This window comes from Mirounga angustirostris, unplaced genomic scaffold (genome assembly GCF_029215605.1).
Source record: "Mirounga angustirostris isolate CCGP_5_RB_7025 unplaced genomic scaffold, mMirAng1.0.hap1 SCAF_8, whole genome shotgun sequence".
Classification (NCBI taxonomy): Eukaryota; Metazoa; Chordata; class Mammalia; order Carnivora; family Phocidae; genus Mirounga; species Mirounga angustirostris.
Window position 1 is genome coordinate 6414043 of NW_026991716.1, and position 20764 is coordinate 6434806.

Below are 20764 nucleotides of genomic sequence, written 5' to 3' on the forward strand. Positions count from 1 at the left end.
ATAGCAAGTGTGTAGGTTTTTATAATATGCATATAATATTTTTGTCATTGTTTATCATTTAAAGTTTAAATTGTTTTTAATTTAATTTACTTTGAGTGATGTTTTGCTATATTTTCTTGGTGTGTTTTAAGTCTGCTTTAAATCTACAATAGTGGAATAGACTTCGCTTGCCTGTTTTCTCTATATACAATATGGGATTAAGTAGTCTGCTTTATTTAAACAACAACAACAACAACAACAAGGGGCGCCTGGCTGGCTCAGCTGGAGAAGCATGCCACTCTTGATCTCGGGGTCAAGAGTTCAAGCCCCATATTGGGTATAGAGATTACTTAATAAAACTTAAAAAAAACCCCACAAAATCTGGTGTACTTTTTTAATCAGATAACTAATAATCTAATCAGTGGAAGATCTGGAGGGCAAGAAAATAAATACATTGTGGATTTACATTTATATTACTTTGAAATAGAACTGAAGACAGCATAACTCCCAAATACCCATAAATTTTAAAAATAAAATTAAATTGATTTCCCTTAATGTGTTGGCTTTTTTGGTACGTGTATGGATTGTTTATTGTTGTTTTACCTAAAACTCTATCAGAGAAAGTCTAAATTTTCGTACACATAGAACATAACTAAGCATTCTAATCATTTTATTTACTCTTAATTTCTTAATTTTTTTGTCTGTCATACAGAAATCATTTTCTCCAACTACTATATCCCAAAATTACCCTCAATAGATTTATCATAATATTACTGTATGTTTTGGCAGCCATTAGAACACAGAATGAATTTAACAGGGATATGAATATGGTGATATTTTTTAAGTCTTCCAATATTTGGTAACTCAGTTCTCTAATTTATTCACACTTGGACTATAAGTATTTAATAGGAACAGGTCAAATAAAAATATTCAAATAACTTCCTTAAACTTCCATCTCAAAATTTCCAGTATAGCAATTTTTCCAAAGTGTTTACTATAACATCAATTTTGTATTTTTAATGCTTTTATAGCAAATAGTTGATAACATTAATGATTTTGTCTAGTTAGATAGTACCTTCAACATCACTTTAAGATATTTTTAACTTCCATCCAAAGTTTTTCTTCACTATCAAATACAGTTTCCATACATGTTGAAGGCCATATGTAGATATTTCCACTTCAGAAAATGACTTAAGAAAATCGGGGCACCTGGGTGGCTCAGTCATTAAGCGTCTGCCTTCAGCTCGGGTCATGATCCCAGGGTCCTGGGATCGAGCCCCGCATCGGGCTCCCTGCTCGGCGGGAAGCCTGCTTCTCCCTCTCCCACTCCCCCTGCTTGTGTTCCCTCTCTTGCTGTGTCTCTCTCTGTCAAATAAATAAATAAAATCTTCTTAACAAAAGAAAGAAGAAAATCTTTTTTGTGGAACTGTTCTCCAAATTCAAAAAGCAAAATAGGGGTGCCCAGGAGGCTCAGTCAGTTAAGCATCCAACTCTTGATTTCAGTTCAGGTCATGATCTCAGGGTCGTGAGATTGAGCCTCACATGGGGCTCCACACTCAGTGTGGAGTCTGCTTAAGATTCTCTCTGTCCCTCTCCCTCAGCCCCTCCCCCATTCACTCACTCTCTCTCTTTCTCTCAAATAAACAAAGTCTTTAAAAAAAATAAAAGGGCAAAATAAACAACCAAAGGCTCACAAACCTAAGAGACAGAGTGGCAGGCACATGTGGATTCAACAGTTTTCCTTAATGAATGCTATATTAGGGGCACCTGGGTGGCTCAGTCGTTGAGCATCTGCTTTCGGCTCAGGTCATGATCCCAGGGTCCTGGGATCGAGCCCCGCATCGGGCTCCCTGCTCGCCGGGAAGCCTGCGTCTCCCTCTCCCACTCCCCCTGCTTGTGTTCCCTCTCTCGCTGTGTCTCTCTCTGTCAAATAAATAAATAAAATCTTTAAAAAAAAAAAATCAACGCCATTTTGTTTGAACCTATTGAATTATCCAGAGTCCAGACATATTGCTGGACAATCATTACCCAAACAACATGGAAAAGATGGAAATAGGGGAGCAAAAGGAAGCAAATGTGAACAAAATGAAATTGAGGGAGAAGATTAACCTGTTAAAACAAATATGCTGTAACTTCTAAGAAGCAACTGCAGAGCTTTTGTACATGATGCCTTCCAATGGTGAAGAGGTGGCACAGAAATATTTTCTTCATTAGTAAAACCAAGCTTTAAGCAGCCAAGAGTATTCTTTTGCATTTTTTATGGTGACAAGAATAGTCAGGGTGGGAGTTTAAGATTATGAGACTAATTCCGCAATCACATGTAAAGAACAGTTTCATTGTCTTACAGTCACATTTCACTCAGGACATGAAAACCCAAACTGGGGCCTAGTTTCCAATGCTCACACTAAAGTTTTGTTTTTCCTGTTGTTTGTTTCTTTGTTCTAAATCCTTGGGGCACCTGCTGGCTCAGTCAGTAGAGTGTGTGAGTCTTGGTCTCAGGGTTATGAGTTCGAGCCCCACCTTGGGTGTAGAGACTACTTAAAAATAAAATCTTTAAAAATAATTAAATAAATAAATCCTACCCTGGTACAAGAACAATATGGTAAAAAAAAAAAAAAATCAAGACTTTATTGGGCAACCCTATATAATTGGAACATATAGACTGTATTTGGTCTTTGTGGTTCCAATAATCAGGAAAATGAACCTATACAAATACATTCGTCAGGCCTCAGAAAGCAAACTTAGCAACTGACATATAAAGATACACCTTGAGCGTGACCTGAGATCCAGGCACTCTCAGTATACAGCTTAAAAGCACTTTATAAATGAAAAGTATTATTATATTTTACTGTAATCAAAATGAGCAAAATCAGTAAGGTGAGGAAATAAAGGATTTGTTCCAGTGCCCCTAATATAAATTTCAGTATAAATAGTAAATGAATTTTTCTGTCACCTGAAAAACTATGTACCTCTGCCTAGTACCTGAACTAGTTACTTCAAAATAGTTGGATATAGTACATGTTTTATTGACCTTTAGTGAAAAGCTATGCAGCAATCTCAGAACCAACTCCAAAATTAAGAATGAAAGATAAAAATGTATATTGAAAAGAATCTTCTTTCAAATGAGAGTAAAAATGAAAAACTCCAGCTTTGGTTTGGTTTCTACCAACTGAATCTCCATTGTTCCAATTATTTCTGTAGTTCCAAATCTACAACTAGATAGTCTTCCAAACTCACAAAAACATCCTTAATCTTTTTAGTTCTCTCTCATTTCCCTGGACTCCAGGAGATTCAAGAAAACAACTACAGAGATGGAAAAGATGTTTGTTGTCTTAGCTTTGTCCACAGAGAAAGGATAGTTGAGGCCTAGAAGATAGATACTCCCCAAGGAAGGAGGAAAAGAGCAGATGTTCTGGAAATAGGAGTAACAGAACATGCACATTTAGAAAAGTGGGAAAAAGAGTAGCGAGACAAGGCAGTCCAGGGGAGAGAAGACAACCCAGAATCAATGTCACAAGAGCCGACTGTTTTGAGAAGCAGGGAATGGTCAAAAATGTTGAAATCTACAGAGATGCTATGGAGAATGGACACTGAGCAAAGGCCACTGTATACGGTTAAAACAATATATTAATAATATTCTAGAACAGTCTCAGTGAAAATATACAGAATGAATTTAGGTCATAAGGATATGAAGGAGACACGTAGATGTAAGATGTTGACTATTCATCCTAGAACTGTGGTAGTAAAGCAAGTACGGTAGTCCCCATTCCCCCATATGTTCCAAGACCCCCAGTGGATGCCTGAAACTGCAGAGAGTACCCAACCCTACAGACACTCTTTCTCCTCTACATACATACCTATGATCAAGTTTCATTTATAAATTAGGGCAAGTAACAGTGGTAACTAATAAAATAGAACAGTGATAATATGCTGTAATAAAAGTTAAGTGAATGTGATCTCTCTCTCTCTCTCTCAAAGTATCATATTGTACTGCACTCTTTCCTTGGGATGATGTGAGATGATAAAATGCCTACATGAGGAGATGAAGTTAGGTGAATGGCGTAGGCACCATGACCTAGAATATGGTGCTATTGACCTTCTGATAGTAAGTCAGGGGGAGGCTCATCTGCTTCCAGATCATGGTTGACCACCAGTAACTTAAATTGCAGAAAGCAAATCTGCAGGTAATGGGGGACTAGTGCAAAATGCTGGGGCAGAAGCTACACTCAGATGAAAACAGACCATCGTAAGACACGATTCACATCCCTCCTCAGTTTGGGGCGCCTTTATCTTTGCCCTAGATTTATCAGCTATTTATTTATTCCCTGACTTTTCATTTCATGACTATTCTAAATATAACAATCTGTTTTATTTAAAAATATGCACTGGGACTTATTCACCTAGATATAGTATGAAGTACCGATAGTGACACATTTTGAAAGAGCCCTTGAGCTACTTTTATTTAAAGGCAATTCAATGACTATGACTCTCAAATAGTAAATACATAGCACAGGTACATGCTAGTTCAATATTCTTCACAATTATATGATACTTTTTAAACTATTATGCTTTGCACTCTGTTTTTTAAATTTCGCTCAAGAGTTACATACTATTCTACTGGATTACCATAATAAATTCAAAATGAAATTGAAAAAAATACACTACAAATAAAACCCAAAGGATATTAAAATTCTATTTAAAAGGCACTGTGCAACACCATAAATTACATCCCTTTCTCCTGCACTCAGAAATAAAATTAATGAGGGGCGCCTGGGTGGTTCAGTCAGTTGAGCGTCTGCCTTCAGCTTAGGTCATGATCCCAGGGTCCTGGGATCGAGGTCGCAGAGGGCTTTCTGCTCAGCAGGGAGTCTGCTTCTCCCTCTGCCTCTGCCTCCCCCTATCCCCTTCACTGTCTCTCTCTCTCAAATAAATAAATAAAATCTCTAAAAAAAAAAAAGAAAGAAAATTAATGAGAAATAGTCCCCAGATATCTCTACCAACCCCTCCTGTGTGCCTATTATGTAAACTAATGGCTTCTCATTTCTCCTTGTAGGAATTTTAACTATACAAGAGCCTAAAATTTGGGTGAGTGGCCACTCAGTGACTTCTAAAAAATTCAGTCACATTATTGCTATAATAAGTGTACATCGATATATAATGCCATAAGACAAATATATTTTATTCTATATTTTATTGTTATAGGGGGTGGGAAAAGGAGAGTGACATGGTGGCTAGGTAGAAGGAGGCACTGAGAAAGGTAAACTATCAGTTGTTACAGGGAAACGTATATTATAGTTGCCCATGACATTTGTCGCTAATTATAACAATCATCTTCCTAGACAACAGGAGGATAATGATACTCAATCAAGAGCAAGTACTCACAATTTCCTCTCCAAGCTCCACAGCCCCATCGGTTTCAGCTCCTCTGTCCTCCTCCAAGTGGGAACAGGATCATTCTTTCTTGAATTGGTTCTAAACCATCCTTTAACCCTTTTTTCTAGCCCATGATCAAAGAGCTCTTTGTCTTGGCATTGAGCAATCTGATTGAAAAAACTGACAAAGGAGAGAAAAGAAGGAATCTATTCAAACTAGGAAGATACACGGGAAGAATAAAAGCAAATTATAGACATCTAAAAACAATACATTGCCATAAATAAAATATGATGAAAGCACAGTTAGGAATTGACTTAGCTGTGCTGAATAATTCTCAAGGCATAATATACAAGAGAATTTCTAATCTTTGTCTTGAGCCTAAAATATGTCTGAAGCTATGTACTTCAATGCTAACCCTTAAACAAAAAAACACACCTGAAAACATAATTACTGAAGACTAGACAAATACTACTCTAAATAACATTGTCCCCAATTTTCCACTACAATTTTCATGTACTTTTATATGTGTGTGAAGTATGTACTCAAAATATATACTCAATTCTCACACACTTTCTATAATAAGGGCAATTTTTGAAGCATATAAGCAAATATAAGTTAACCAGACACTTTCATGAAATACCACATGGTATAATGCCCTAAATGTATAAACCAGGGAAAAGCTCCGTGCTCTGATTTTGGGTTGATAAAATATAGTTATCATAGACCTCAACCACATCAAGAAATATACAGTAAATGCTGACCAGAGGTTCTCATTGTGCAATGAAGATAGATCAAAGTGAAGTAAGTTTAAATTGCAGTAGGTGCAATTTTGAGCAAACAAGAAGCAATCTTTGATATGTCAGAAAAATCTACAAAGGGTGGTAATGGATTTAGCTTGATCTGTGAATGAAAGAAACAGCCACTCATTACTGTCACCACTATCATATTCACCATGGCCAACCCTGGGACCATCATCATCGTCAGTATTTATATTCAAAATCCCTACGTAGTCCCTAATATCATAAACAATTATCATACACTGGGTAATTCACTTGCTAGGACATGTTCAAGTAAAACAATGTTCGAGGCAGGGACAGATCCAGTTCGTGTGGGACTCAAAGCTTATACATTCTAGGGGGTCCCACTTTAAGAGAAAAATACAAGATTGTGGATACAAAATTAGGCATAAACATAAATATTTGGAATGAAAAAAATCAACTGCCACAGATTTCAGAATGTAAAAGCTGACAAATACCACAAACATTACAAACTCTAGGAAAACACATTTTTACAAATAACCTGTCAGACCAACACTGCGATAAGATTTGCCTACATTTTCTGGCCTCAACTTCTTTGATTCTCTCTTTTGTAAAGATGCTAGAGAGCTAAGTTAGTCTCTACTTGAACATGGTTTATAACTTTTTTTTTTTTAATTTTTATTTATTTGACAGAGAGAGAGAGACAGCGAGGGAGGGAACATAGGCAGGGCGTAGTGGGAGAGGGAGAAGCAGGCTTCCCGTGGAGCAGGGAGTCCGATGTGGGGCTTGATCCCAGGACCCTGGGATCATGACCTGAGCTGAAGGTAGATGCTTTACGACTGAGCCACCCAGGTGCCCCCATTTTATTTTCTTCTTATTAATATTTTAGAAATGACTCTTTTTGCTTTTTGATGCATTATCGGTAATTTACTTTTTTTATTTTTGCTTTATCAGTATCTTAAAGTTTTGTTGATAACTTGGGAAAACTTCTGTCAGGTCTTTGTACACATGAGCATAGAATTTAGAACAATTTTGTGCAGACAACGTCCTGGGTCTATAGATTTATATATTGTAAACCGTATTTTTCCTCCAATGGCCACACAGGTCCATGCTCAATGCCATAGCATATGTTCCCATGGCTTTGAGATTTCCCATGGAGAAGCAAGTGACAACAGTAGGCAGCAGAAGTAATCCCAGAAGTCATTCCTAAAGCAAGATGACCAGCACTGATTTGATGATACTTGAAAGCAACTATGAATCACATAAACAAATACCAATGAACCCAAACTAAATATATCCCTGGCTCAGCTTCTCTTTCTGTGATCCCTAAAAATATCATTTGACATTAAGAAATGTTTGGAGCTAATATTTATTATGTTGATTGTATATTAGGAGCATATATATGCATATGTCAAAATGTATTAAATTATATACTTGAAATATACTCACTTTATTGTATGTCAGTTACAAATTTGGGTTTTTTTAAAGATTTTATTTATTTATTTCAAAGAGAGAGAGAGCGTGCAAGCATGAGTGAGGGGAGGAGCAGAGGGAGAAGCAGACTCCCCGCTGAGCAGGGAGCCCAATGAGGGGCTGGATCCCATATCTCTGGGATCATGATCTGAGCCAAAGGCAGATGCTTAACCAACTGAGCCACCCAGGTACCCACAAATTTGTTTTTATAAGCAATGTATCAATCCACATCTAATCGGTACAGAAAACACACAGTCGCTTGAACAGAGAAGTTTTGATAGAAAGAAAAATTGATGATTGAGTGTTGTGAGCTCTTTTCCTGGTAGCCCTGCAGGGTCCCTGTATTCTATATGAATGCATAGCATGGTATGACTAATCTAAGAGTCCTTCATAAATAAAGTTGGCATAACTCTGAAAAAAGAATAATTAACTAATGAGGACAACGATAAAGTTGTAAGGAAAATTTTTTTTAAAATGTAAGTTTGAGGGAGAATATTTAAGAAGGAACAAACTTGGAAGTGGTGCCCTCCTCAAGGCTGAATAAAGACCATATTGGAAAAGTTGGTCTTACCACACACAGCATGGCAGAGAAGTTAGCTGGATTGCCTAAACCAGAGATGGTCCATGGGTATTAAGCAGTAGGAATGAATGAGTGAATCAATGAATGAATGAATGACCAACCTCTCCCAGTTGCAGGTGAAACAATGCTGGTGAATGAGAGGACAAAAGGAGTCAACAATGAAAAGGGGAACCCTATTACACTGTTGGTGGGAATGCAAGCTGGTACAGCCACTCTGAAAAATGGTATGGAAGTTTCTCAAGACGTTAAAAATGCAGCTACCCTACAACCCAGCAATTGCACTACTAGGTATTTACCCCAAAGATACAGATGTAGTGAAAAGAAGGGCCACATACACCCCAATGTTCATAGCAGCAATGTCCACAACAGCCAACCTGTGGAAGGAGCCAAGATGCCCTTCAACAGATGAATGGATAAAGAAGATGTGGTTCATATATACAACAGGATATTACTCAGCCATCAGAAGGGATGAATACCCACCATTTGCATAGACGTGGATGGAGCTGGAGGGGATTATGCTAAGTGAAATAAGTCAAGCAGAGAAAGACAATTATCATATGGTTTCACTCATATGTGGAACATAAGGAATAGCATGGAGGACCACAGGGGAAGGGAGGGAAAACTGAAGGGGAAGAAATCAGAGATGGAGACAAACCATGAGAGACTCTGGACTCCGGGAAACAAACTGAGGGTTACAGAAGGGAGGGGGGTGGGGGGATGGGATGATGGGTATTAAGGAGGGCACGTGTGGTGATGAACACTGGGTGTTATATGCAACTAATGAATCGTTGAACACTACATCAGAAATTCAGAATGTATTACATGTTGGCTAATTTAACATAATAAAAAAAATATTAAATAAATAAAGGAGTCAAGAATGGAGCTCCAGTGGTGCAATCAGTTGGCGTGCAGCACTTATACAAAAGGAGTCAAAATGTTGGGGGTCACACTCACTGAGGGGGTGCTGTGCAGCAAGAGATATGCAGTGTCTTGTCAGGAGGACTGTGGAGAATGACCCTACGGGATACAAATGGGAAGAGGTTGGTGGGATGTTGTGTAGAGGAGGTTGGAGTGTTGGAACCCTGTTGACCAAAAGGCCTGGGTGACACCTGGAGAACATGGCATCCACGTCAGCAGGACCACAGTGAGGGCAGTGGCCAGGGCAGTGAGCTTTCTGAGGAACTGAGTCCTCCATGTGTGTTACTGGGGCCGTGAGATGCTGACAGCCGTGTAGCAGGGGAAAGGGACAACAGCACAGACTGGAACTGTAGAGTCTGCAATTGTGAAAGAGTTGAAATGTTACCAGCCTGCCACAGAGGTCTGTGTGTGTGTGTAGGTGTATGTATACAGAAATATGTAGGGGTGTGCATGTGAGCGTGTGAGATCTCTTGTTCGGGGAATAGACATTTTATATCCGGAGCAGTGGGTGTCCCTTCCTCATGATTCAATTCTTCCATACGGCGACTTGGTGGAGCATCACATGCTCTATTTCCACATGTGGAAATTGTTCCAAATGAAAATTCAGGATGATGTAGTACAACACATGTACCCTGTGTGTAAAAATGAGCCTTGCACCACAGGAGAGGAACTCTAAAATTATGAAACTCAAAGCATATACAGAGCTGCTGGCACACCAGCCATCCTCCCCTTTAGAGAGACCTTTGCTCCAGAATATAAACAAATCCTCTCTGGAGATCCCCAGCTCTCCCCTCTATATAGCCACCTGGAATATAAACAAATGTAAACAAAATGGCTCTGGGGAGATATATCACTATCTCTCCCTGGATATCTCTATCTTTATAGTTCTATTCAATCATCCTTTAACTCGGGTGCCAGAGTTCTTTGCTCAAAAGCCCTCACTGCAAAAATGTGAAAATATACACAGAGCATTGACTCCCAAGAGGAACCAGGAAGAAAATTCACTCCCGTATAGTGCCCCCCAGTGACTTCTTTTGACAAAGCTTATTATCACGCTTGCTGCAAAGGAGAAAAGTTTAAAGCTCCATTCTCACAGAGCAGGTAAAGAAGAGTTGATTTTGAGCTGAGAGGTAATAAATTGATCACTGGAACACCTAATAAAAATATTATAAACTTTATGCCTGTAAGTTTGAGAACTAGATGAAATGAACAAATTCCTTAAAAGACACAAACTACTAAAGGTCACACAAGAGGACACAGTCTGTAGAGCACTGTATCAGTTAAGAAATTTAATTTGTAATTTAAAATCTTCCCACAAAGAAAATTCCATATCTAATGGCTTTATAGGCCAGTTCTTTCAAAACTGAAGGGAGAAATAAATACTTTCCAATTCATTCTGTGATAATAGCATTATACTGAATCCAAAATCAAATGCATTACAGGAAAAGATAACTATAGACCAGTATCCCCCATGAACACAGATGCAACAAGTTTTTAACATTTTAGTAAATCAAATCCAACCATGTGTGTGTATAGATAGATAGAGATATATAAGTATATTTTAAAGATAACGCATCATAACTAAGTGGAGTTTATCCCAGAATACCAGTCTGGTTTAACATGAAAAATCAATGTCATTCACCGTATTAACTGATAAAGACATATACATACAATTTCAATAGATGTAGAAAAAATAATTTGGCAAAACCCAAATCCATTCCTGGTTTAAAACAAACAAACAAACAAACAAACAAACAAAAAACAACTTTCAGGAAAGTAGCACCAGAAGGAAACTTCTTCAACATGATAATAGACAGCTACAAAAAATGTACAGCTCACATATTTAATGTTAAGTATTGAGTGCTTTTCCCCTAAAATCTGAACAAAGAAATGGCATCTGCTTTCACTACAACTCATCATTTTACTGGAGTTTAAGCCAGTGTAATAAGATAAGAAAAAAGAAATAAAAATCATCCAGATTGAAAAGGAAGAAGTTAAACTACCATTAATGCCAAATGACAAGATCACCTATGTAGAAAATCCTGTGAAATCTACCCCCAAAAATCTAGAACTAAAAATTGGGTTTAACAAGGTCATGAGATCCAAGATCAATACAAAAAAAAAAAAAAAAAAAAACAACTACTATAATTTTATAGACTGTTAATAAATATTCGAAAGTTGGAATTGAAAGAAGTAATACCATTTAGACAAGTGTCAAAAACAGGAAATATTTAAATATAAATATGACAAAGATATGCAAGACCTGTACACTGAGAAATACAGAATTTTGCAGAGAGAAAGTAAAGAACACCTAAATAAATGGAGAGATGCAATGAGTTCACAGATCAGAAAACTCAATATAATCAGATTACCAAATCTCCTCAAATTGATGTAGAGATTCAGTGTACTCCCAATAAAAATCTCAGCAGGCTTTCTTGTAGGAATTGACAAAGGGACTCTAAGATTTCTGTGAAAATTCAGAAGATCTAACATATCCAAAACTACTTTGGAAAAAAAAAAAAAAAGAACAAATTCGGAGGATTTATACTAACTTCAAGACTTATTATAAAACTATAGGAATCAAGACAATGTGGAATTAGCATACAGAGAGATAACCATATCAATGAAACAGAGTAGTTTATTTCAGAGAGAAACCCACACACATGTGGTCAAATGCTTTTTAACAAAATTTTAAGGGAGAGGAAGAACAATATTTTAACAAATCGTGCTGGAATAATCAGATATTTACATTGCAAAGAATAAAAAATAACTTTGAGCCATTCGTAATACCACATTCAAGTTTGCAGAGGAATTACAATGGGAAACAACACAACATTTTGCGGTGGTGTTATGGTTAATAATTTGGTTTTGGTGAGGGATTATGTGTATATCCATATATCAAAACATAGCAGATCGTATACTTAAAATATGTGCAGTTTGTTGAATATCAATTATACTTCAATAAAGCTGCTTTAAAAGCTCATACATTTATCTATGCTTAACAATTAAATGTCTTTTTAACACATGGTTCACATACACGAGTGCATATCAGATATATTTAACAGATACTTGTATTCATAAAACAGAATTGCTATTGTCATCATTGTTGCTTCTGATCGCAAGTTTATACTAACACTTTAAAAAAGATGAAATACTTCCACATGTGCAAATAGGTTCCAAGTGAAAAAGCGCTGTTTGGTGGAAATCAAGAAGAGATTTTGTGTGCTTGGGCCTACTATCCATATCGCTGGGCTTCATTTAGTTGGAGAGAATAACAGAGCTGACTGGCCACCAAGAAGTACTATCATCACCACAGAGACCTCCCCAGTTGTTCTCACTGAGGATCAGCTAGGACCTTGAACCCAGTTTCAGAAATGTGAACTCCCATAATTTGATCTATGAAACAGTAGAATAAATCAGACTCCCAACAGTAAAGGATTTTATTTACTTCTTTTAAAAGATTTTATTTATTTATGTGAGAGAGAGAGAGAGAGAACGAGCAGGGGGAGGGAGAGGGAGAAGCAGACTCCCAACTGAGTAGGGAGCCTGATGCAGGGCTCCATCCCAGGACCCGGAAATCATGACCTGAGCCGAAGGCAGACACTTAACCGACTCAGCTACCCAGGTGCCCCAACTGTAAGGGATTTTAGATGCATCTAATCAAACCCTTTATACTCTAAGTGAAGAAACTGAGGTCAAGAGAGATGAAATGACCCGTCCAAGTCTTGGTAATGGCAGAGTCAAGGATCCCAGGATTCTTATGACCAAATCCTGTGCCTTTTTCTTACCACCCCAGCATCATCCTTTGAGAACTTTCCCCCCAAAATACCCATTAATCATATCCATATAGAAAGGCACCTTTTTACATTTTGCTTTATTTAAGTACACTTTTGTTTAATCATAATGAAAAATATCCCTGCAATCTTTTCTATTGTCAAACCCATCTGCAGACTCCAGATTTGACCTTTTGGAAAATTAGCTATTTAATTTATACACACTCGGGACAATGTCCCCTGATTTGGTTCCTATCTCCTTCTAACTCATTTTTCATTATCCATGGCAAAGACAATAGTCTCTGTCCTTCATCTAGAATAACTGTTTTGAAACCCTCTTTTAAAATAAAAGCACCAGGTTAAGAGTAGTTTCTATAACAACAGACTCTTTAAGTATAAGAAAAATATGCAAAATCCCAGGGACCTCTTAATCATATTAGTACAATCCAGGTAGAATTAAATTAATTTTATATTTAAATACTCCTTTTTTTTTCTTTCTGATTTCAAAAGCATTTTATGTTCACTAAAGAAACTGTAGAAAACAGAGAAAAGCTTTAGAAGATAAAAATTACCCATAAACTGATTAACCAGCTATAGCCACTTTTAATATTTGGCATTTACTCAATTGTGTAAGTAGATAGATACACATATAACCAAAGGTATTTAACTAAAAAGCTACAGATATAAGTCCTATCACATATAAATTTTGTATCTTTTTTCAATTTACATAATAATCCTTTTCCCACCACTAAAATTATTTGTAATACTGTTAAGAAATGCACATTGTTCAACCACGTTGCTATATTTATTATTTAATCTTTCTCTCACTGCTGTACCTATATGTACTTTTCAAGCTTAAGTGAGGCCAATTATGTACATGTCAATCTTTATTAGCATTTCTGATTTTTTTTCATAGGATGTATTTCTGGACATTTTTTAAAGGTTCAAAATTTACGAATAATACATGATCATATAAGCTAATTCAAGCCTACATAAAGTTCTTCTTTATTTTTAATTTTTTTTATAAAGTTCTTGTTTGAAAGGAATGTGTGCCAAGTGCACTTGGAAAGTAAGAATGGAATGCATATAAAATGTCTTTTCCATGCATAAGTAGCTAGCAGGAAGAGCAGCTAATTTTAAACATTTTGCCTTATTTCCCTTTATAGTAATAGTGGAATAATATTTGCACACAGATTCCCAGTATCTGGACATTATGGTGGATTTGAAAGTGAAAAACTGTCATTGCCTAAAAGACTAGTTCCTAGAAGATCTATTTAAGATAAATTTTTAATAAAGGCATCAGCACATGGTGTCACCATGGTGATAAAAGGAAGCTGGGAATACCATCTGATGGAATATAGGTTGAATAAAAAATAGGTTGGTATACAGTAGAAGAGGTTCGGCCAAAGAAAGGATCAGAAGCAAAAGCAGAGGGTGTCTCTAATGAAGGGGAAAAAAATCAAGAATCACAGGGGTATTCGCTTCCAATTAAATCATGTAAACACCACATTTAGTTTTCTCTCGCAGTTTGTGTCTAGTTATTAAACCTTGGGCTAGCTAAGCAGTCCACAGTTTATCTTCCTGACCATCAGTGAGCAAATCTCAAAAACAAGAGACAAAACGATCTTTCCCAAGGACGCTTCTTACAGTGCACCGCGTGGCTTTGTTGTTGCGAACGCTAATTCTATCAGGGCCCAGGGATGGAAATGGGTGAGCCTGCTTCTTCACCTCAAGCTGCTGGTTACACTCAGACATTCTCAAGGTATAATCAGACCACTACCTAAGAAGATAGAACAAAAGAGGGCTTTAAAGAAAAATAATGATTCTTTCCCCCTGCTCATTCCTGGGGCTGACAATCTGTGGGGATGTTGTTTGGGCATAATTAGCTGGAGAAAATGTTCATTATTGTTTTGTTTTGTTTTTTCTCCCCTTCAAAGGAGAGGCAGAATAGGAAGATGGCAAGAACGTGGGCCTGACTGCTGTGTCTTTCACTTTACAGAAATCTGTGATCGGGACAAAGGTGCTTAAAATTTCTCCAAGTCTCAGCTTCTTCATCTGTCAAATGAGGTTAATGCCTCACAGAGCTATCGTCAGGATTAAAGCACCTAATAGAGCACTTAGTACATAATGAACACCTGAGAAATTATAGTATGCATTATTATTAGTGTTCTGTATGGATGAGCTTGGGAGATACAAAAATATTTCCAAAGTATCATTAATTTATAATCATATGGTACAAAAGGGATCAAAATCTAAGATGGTATGATAGTTAATAGGGAGAAAAATTTTTAGTCAATGCTCTTTTATTTTTCTTAAATATTTCAATTGTGCTTGCTTGAAATACATTGGCCAACATATACATCAACTTGCAGACTGAGGATTCTACCACAATTACTTTTCAGCCCCTGGAATTGTGCTCTCTCAGCCTAAAAAGGAAATATGCACAAATTTCTGTTTAAAATGATGCACTAAATCAGTACTTCCCACACATTAATGTTCATATGAAGTCACCTGGGGATCTTGCTAAAACACAGATTTGGAATCAATGGGTCCAGGGTGGGTCTTGAGATTCTGCATCTCTAACAAGTTATAGGTGATGCTGATGGGCTGGCCTACACACCACACACTGGGGCAAGGGATTAAACCAGTGGCTCTCCACTGGGAGTGATTTGGGGCCCCCAGGGGCCATTTGGTAATGCCTGGAGACATTTTTGGTTGTTACAACTTGGGGGAGGTACTGCTGGTGTCTCAAGGGCAGAGGCCAGGGAGGCTGTTGGACATTCTACAAGGCCCAGGACAGTCCCAACCACAAAGAATTATTATCGTCCAAAATGTCAATATTGTCCAAAATATCAGTAGTGCCAAGGCTGAAAAACTCTGGACTAAACAAATCTATGGATCTTCTCCACTTAATGTAAACATATTGTCATGAGGAATAAAATATATTGTGTTTTATTCATACTTGGGTTTAGAAGTCAGAGGAGGAAGGAAGGAAGGAAGGAAGGAAGGGGTGGATGTAGGGAGGAAGGAAGAAACATTGGTGGAGGTGGGGGTGGGGTTGGAAACATTAAAAATATGTGTTCAAACCTAAATAATGAACCACAATGGGAGCCACAGAGCCCACCATGGGTCATCCCAACCTGATAGACCCCTCAGGGTTGGGGCGATAGCTCTGGCACGTGGATGATTTGGAAGCACAGATCCTGGGCATAAATGAGGAGCAGGCAGGCATGAGGTCCACAATGCTGTCTGCCCTGAGTAGACAGACACAGACAGTTGCCTGGACAGAACAGGAACCCAGTGCCTGCTGATCACAGGTGTGGGGTCTAGGTTCCCCCACCTGCAGAGACAAAGGACAAACCCCATGAAAATGACTCTACAATCTAGGCAGAAGAACACTCTCTAGAATTACCATTTCTAAACTGATACTCTCCTCCACTGGCATTTGACAAATTATTATTTCACAAACTAAGTTTTGATTGATAGAATGAAACCTACCAACATGTTTACCAATAATTTTTTTTCTCTGAATTTTCTTTTAGATTCATCAAGGAATTTATTTTTAAAAGTTGCCTTGAAGATTTCACAAAGATATTTTCATTAGCAAAATCGTAATCAACACCAGCTCTATTAAGAATTTAATTGACCCACTTGGGCAATCATTCATGTAACAAAATAATTTATCTTAGGGCAAGAGAGGGAGATAAAAGACAGAGGTTGGAGTTTAAACAGGAGACAAATCAAAATTACAGAGAGGGTTTATCACTTCTAAATGGTATGGGTAACATTTCTTGGAAAGAAAAAATGAGCTACTATTCTGAATGCAAAACCGATCTCAGTGGAAACCTGAACGCCACCTTACACTGGGGGACATTTATCTGATATCATGGGACCTCCAGGCGACCGCCATACCACCCTGAATGTGCCCAATCTTGACTGATACCCTGGCACTTCCAAGGCATCCAAACAGGGCAGTCTAAAATCTAGGTAACAGGCTCCCTGTCTCAGCTTCTCCAACAGAAACATAAGGTACATCTCCTGTGTCTGATGTTGGTGTTATCAGAGGGATAAAAATGAACTTGTCCACATACATCCTGGCAGATCGTGGACACTATCAACACTTGAATTTGGAGGAAGCTATACTTTTTGGTTTTTTCACATAAGATCAAAATATTTTTAGAACAGCCTCAGACAAAAAGGAGAGTATCAGTGTAATTCAGAAATCTGGAGAGTAACAACATTGTGTGTGTAATGCAAAGTTTGAAGACTGTATCTATATAGATTAACTTCAGTAAGGTCCGGAAAATATAAAAATGTTATCTCCTTTATATACTCTGACCTTTCTCCAATTTCCAAGCCAGTTAATCAGTATTATTAAGCACATATTACATTGCATAATAAGACCAGGTCTGTAATCAAATGCTATGATGGAAAAAGGCCTAAATTCCTTTTAAATGACACAGAATGAAGGTCCTGGGAGTGAATCATCCGTGCTGATTTTTTTTTCTTTTATTCTAATCTACTGAGAGAAAGGGAGTGAAAAGACCTCAGAGAAGCTGTGCCTTCTTCACTTTATCTTATGTTGTGTGATGGGAATGTAGAAATAGCCTCATTTTAAAATGTTTTATGAGCTTACCCCCATTGGTTAATAACAGTTGTGGGCGGTCTCTGAAATTTATCCAAACTTCCTAACTGAGGAAAGGAAGAGAGCTCTATGCTAATTAAAGTGAAATGTGCCTCCCTTGTCACATAACACTGATTTTTCCTTGAAATGGTCAACTTCAAGTCCAAGGAAGCCCCCAACAGAAATAGAATCACTTCCTTAAAGAGGGAGATTCTTCAGCGCCCTAGTCAATCTGTCTTTATATCCACCCGTCCACACCTAGCTCTCCTATAATTAAATCAAAAGGCATAGGAGTCAGTCTAACTGCTATCTCCAAATCCTAAATGAATTCTTTGAGTGGTCTTTGTAGGAGAATGTGGGGCTTTTTAAAAGGAACGCTTACAGGGAGGCGGCCGCACCTTATTTACAAGCTGGGCGCAAAAGCAGGTTTAGAGCTGTGTGTCAACACCGACCATTGTTCCCATTTGAGTACAATTTTCATGATATTTTTTAAGAATGTAAAATAAAGTGAGTTGGAACATGCAATTCTAATTCCTTTCGGGGCTTATCACTCTTCAAACATTCAATAGCCACCCTTAATACCATTACCTCTGGGACAACATTTGAGCAGGGGCCCCGCAATCTAACAACAAGAGACTGCGAGAGCAGGACTGTGGTTTAAAAGCCTGGTTAAAGATTAACACAAACAGTAATAAGAAGGTTCTTTAGGAAAGAATCAGGACAGCTGCAGCTGAATCCCAGCTACCTGCTGAGGGTTGCTAGGCAACGTGGGCCTACCACTGGCCCAAGGGTGTTTTACTTTACAATTAGGATTTTTGAAGGGGAAGAGGGGGAAGGGGCGGTGATTCCTAGTGCAACTGATGTAGAGCCATATATAGATACGCGTTGTTGTGTTATTTTTTTTTAATAGGAAAATGGTGTCACTCAGTTCGTTCAAAGGTAGAATACTCACGATAAAAGCGGACTTCTTTTTTTGTATGTAACTGACAAAAATCTAGCAATAACATGGAGTTTTAAAAGTGACATTTTGACTCTAAGGGAGGAATTATTTGCAATTTGTTTTGAACAGAAGCTTAGTTCATGTCAGATGTGAACCTCCAGACAATCATTAGTTTAAACTGCCTGCTATGTGTTTAAAAATTTCAGTCAATTTAGAGCTAATCTGAATTGCAAATGTGATGATAATAAGCCATTAGGGAACTGCCTATCTTTTTTTTTTCCCTTGCACTTACAACCCTCTGCTTTAAGAAGCTCCAACTACACTGAAATATGAAAATATCATTTTAATCATGCGCATTGTCAACAAACATAGAAAGGCCAGAGACTCAGAAGTGGAAAAGTGGCATTCAGAGGCTGGAAACAAGAAACTGGACAAGAAAGAAGAAACAGATATAACCTTTACTTTAAATCATATACAGTAGTAAGATTTTCCAAAAAAAACAAATATTCCATTTCGTTGGTAATGCAACACGCATCTCCGAGCCCAACATCTGGATAAAATTTATTTTCTTTGGATTTTGGAATTAGAGAACATTAGCCCAAACCTTTTATGAGGTCACTTGGGAAATCAAGAGAAGAGCTTCTATGGTCGGATTTCAGCTTGCAGTATAAATAATGAGTTTTTAAGGGTGCTTATCAATAAAAATTCTTCTTTAAATAGCCTATTTTGGTTTTCGAAAACATTATGGCTTTCCATGTTCTCAAAATCATCAATATCGAGAGGTATTTTATTCTCCCAAAGATGTTCCGGTTCAGAGGCTTACACATTAGCACAAAAATTAGATAATGAAAAATTTCAGTCAATCCTTGGATCTATCCATGGGCAGCTATATATTTCATTGACCAGAGGAGCATGGAATTGGGGGGAAAAAAGAGGTGAGGTCCCCATATTTTCAGTGCATAATTTTCTTCATTCTTAGATGTCTGTTTATTAAATCATCTGATTTCCAAGCAAAGAAGACCATTGCAAAGAAAAGCCTGATAACTGATCAACCAGCCATACGAAATCACTTAGCATAACTCTTAACCAACACCCACTTCTACCCCTTTGAATTCACTAAAATTTGGCACTTGGCTTTGTTTCAACTGTATGAATAGGACCCCAGAAGTTTCATCTCTACCACTTGCCAAAATCTTTGGGAAATATGGAAACTTATGAGTAATGCATTCATGACATGTTTTCTCTCAACAAGTTAAATATTTGCTATGATAAAGTGTAACATCATTGGTAAATATAGCACAAAACGATAGAATTTGAGACCCAGGGGGAAGATCTTGGTTAGAATTTAACCCCAGTGGGCCTTCATCATCCAGAAGGTCAGGGCTCTGGCCAATCCCAATGTTTGTTTATATCCTTGAGAATGAAAGATAAGAGCAGGAACTCTGGGAGGTCAGGTATATTGGGGAAAGGGGAACATTTCAAGTGTCAGCTTTTAGGCCCTGTCTGGACTCTACAAAAACAAAAAATTTTTTAAAAGAAAAAAATTTTCAAAAATAACAGCCTTTCTTTTCCATACAGCATCACTTCACTTGATTTTAAATGGTAACTTTGAACGATCATTTGATAATTCGCATAGGGAGAGGCTTCAGCTCTGCCTCAGCCAGAAATGTGAAGTAGAAATGGAGCCAATCACGCATACAAATTAAGAAGGTGAACCCAAGTCAGAGAAGGGATTCTCCTCAGCCACATGCATCTTGTCCTTATTCAGTCCCCCACTCCTTCACTCAACCAATATTTATTGAGCCTCCTTGGTGGGCAAAGAATTGCTCTGGGCGTGACAGTATAAGGATGAATTAGACCATGGGTCCTGCCCACCTGGAATTTGTCAAGAGAAACAAAGCCTTCACATGAATAAACATGATAAAAGATGGAGGTGAAAAATGTCAAAAGGCAAGGTGCGGGGAGGTAGGCATTGGTGGGCCGATTTGGGGGCAGTGTTTATAACCATGGCTGTGGAATCAGAAAGATTCCAGGTGCAACCGTTCTCTGCATTTGACAGAGATTGAGCAAATTTCAGTCTTCTATGCAAAGCTGTTTTAAATCTCCTCTATTCTCTGAAACCTCTAACTCACCACGCTTCCCCTCCCTTGCAGTAAATGACCTCAATTCCCATCCTGCAGAGAAAATGGAATCCATCAGCTGGAAACCCACTCAGCTTCCTGCCACCAGCCTACACACCCAACAGCATCCAAACCCATCACACTCCCTCTTCCCTCCCACAGGCTCGTGGTCCCGTGTATTCCGAAAGACCAATGCAACCGTCTCTCCTTTAGATCCCATCAACTT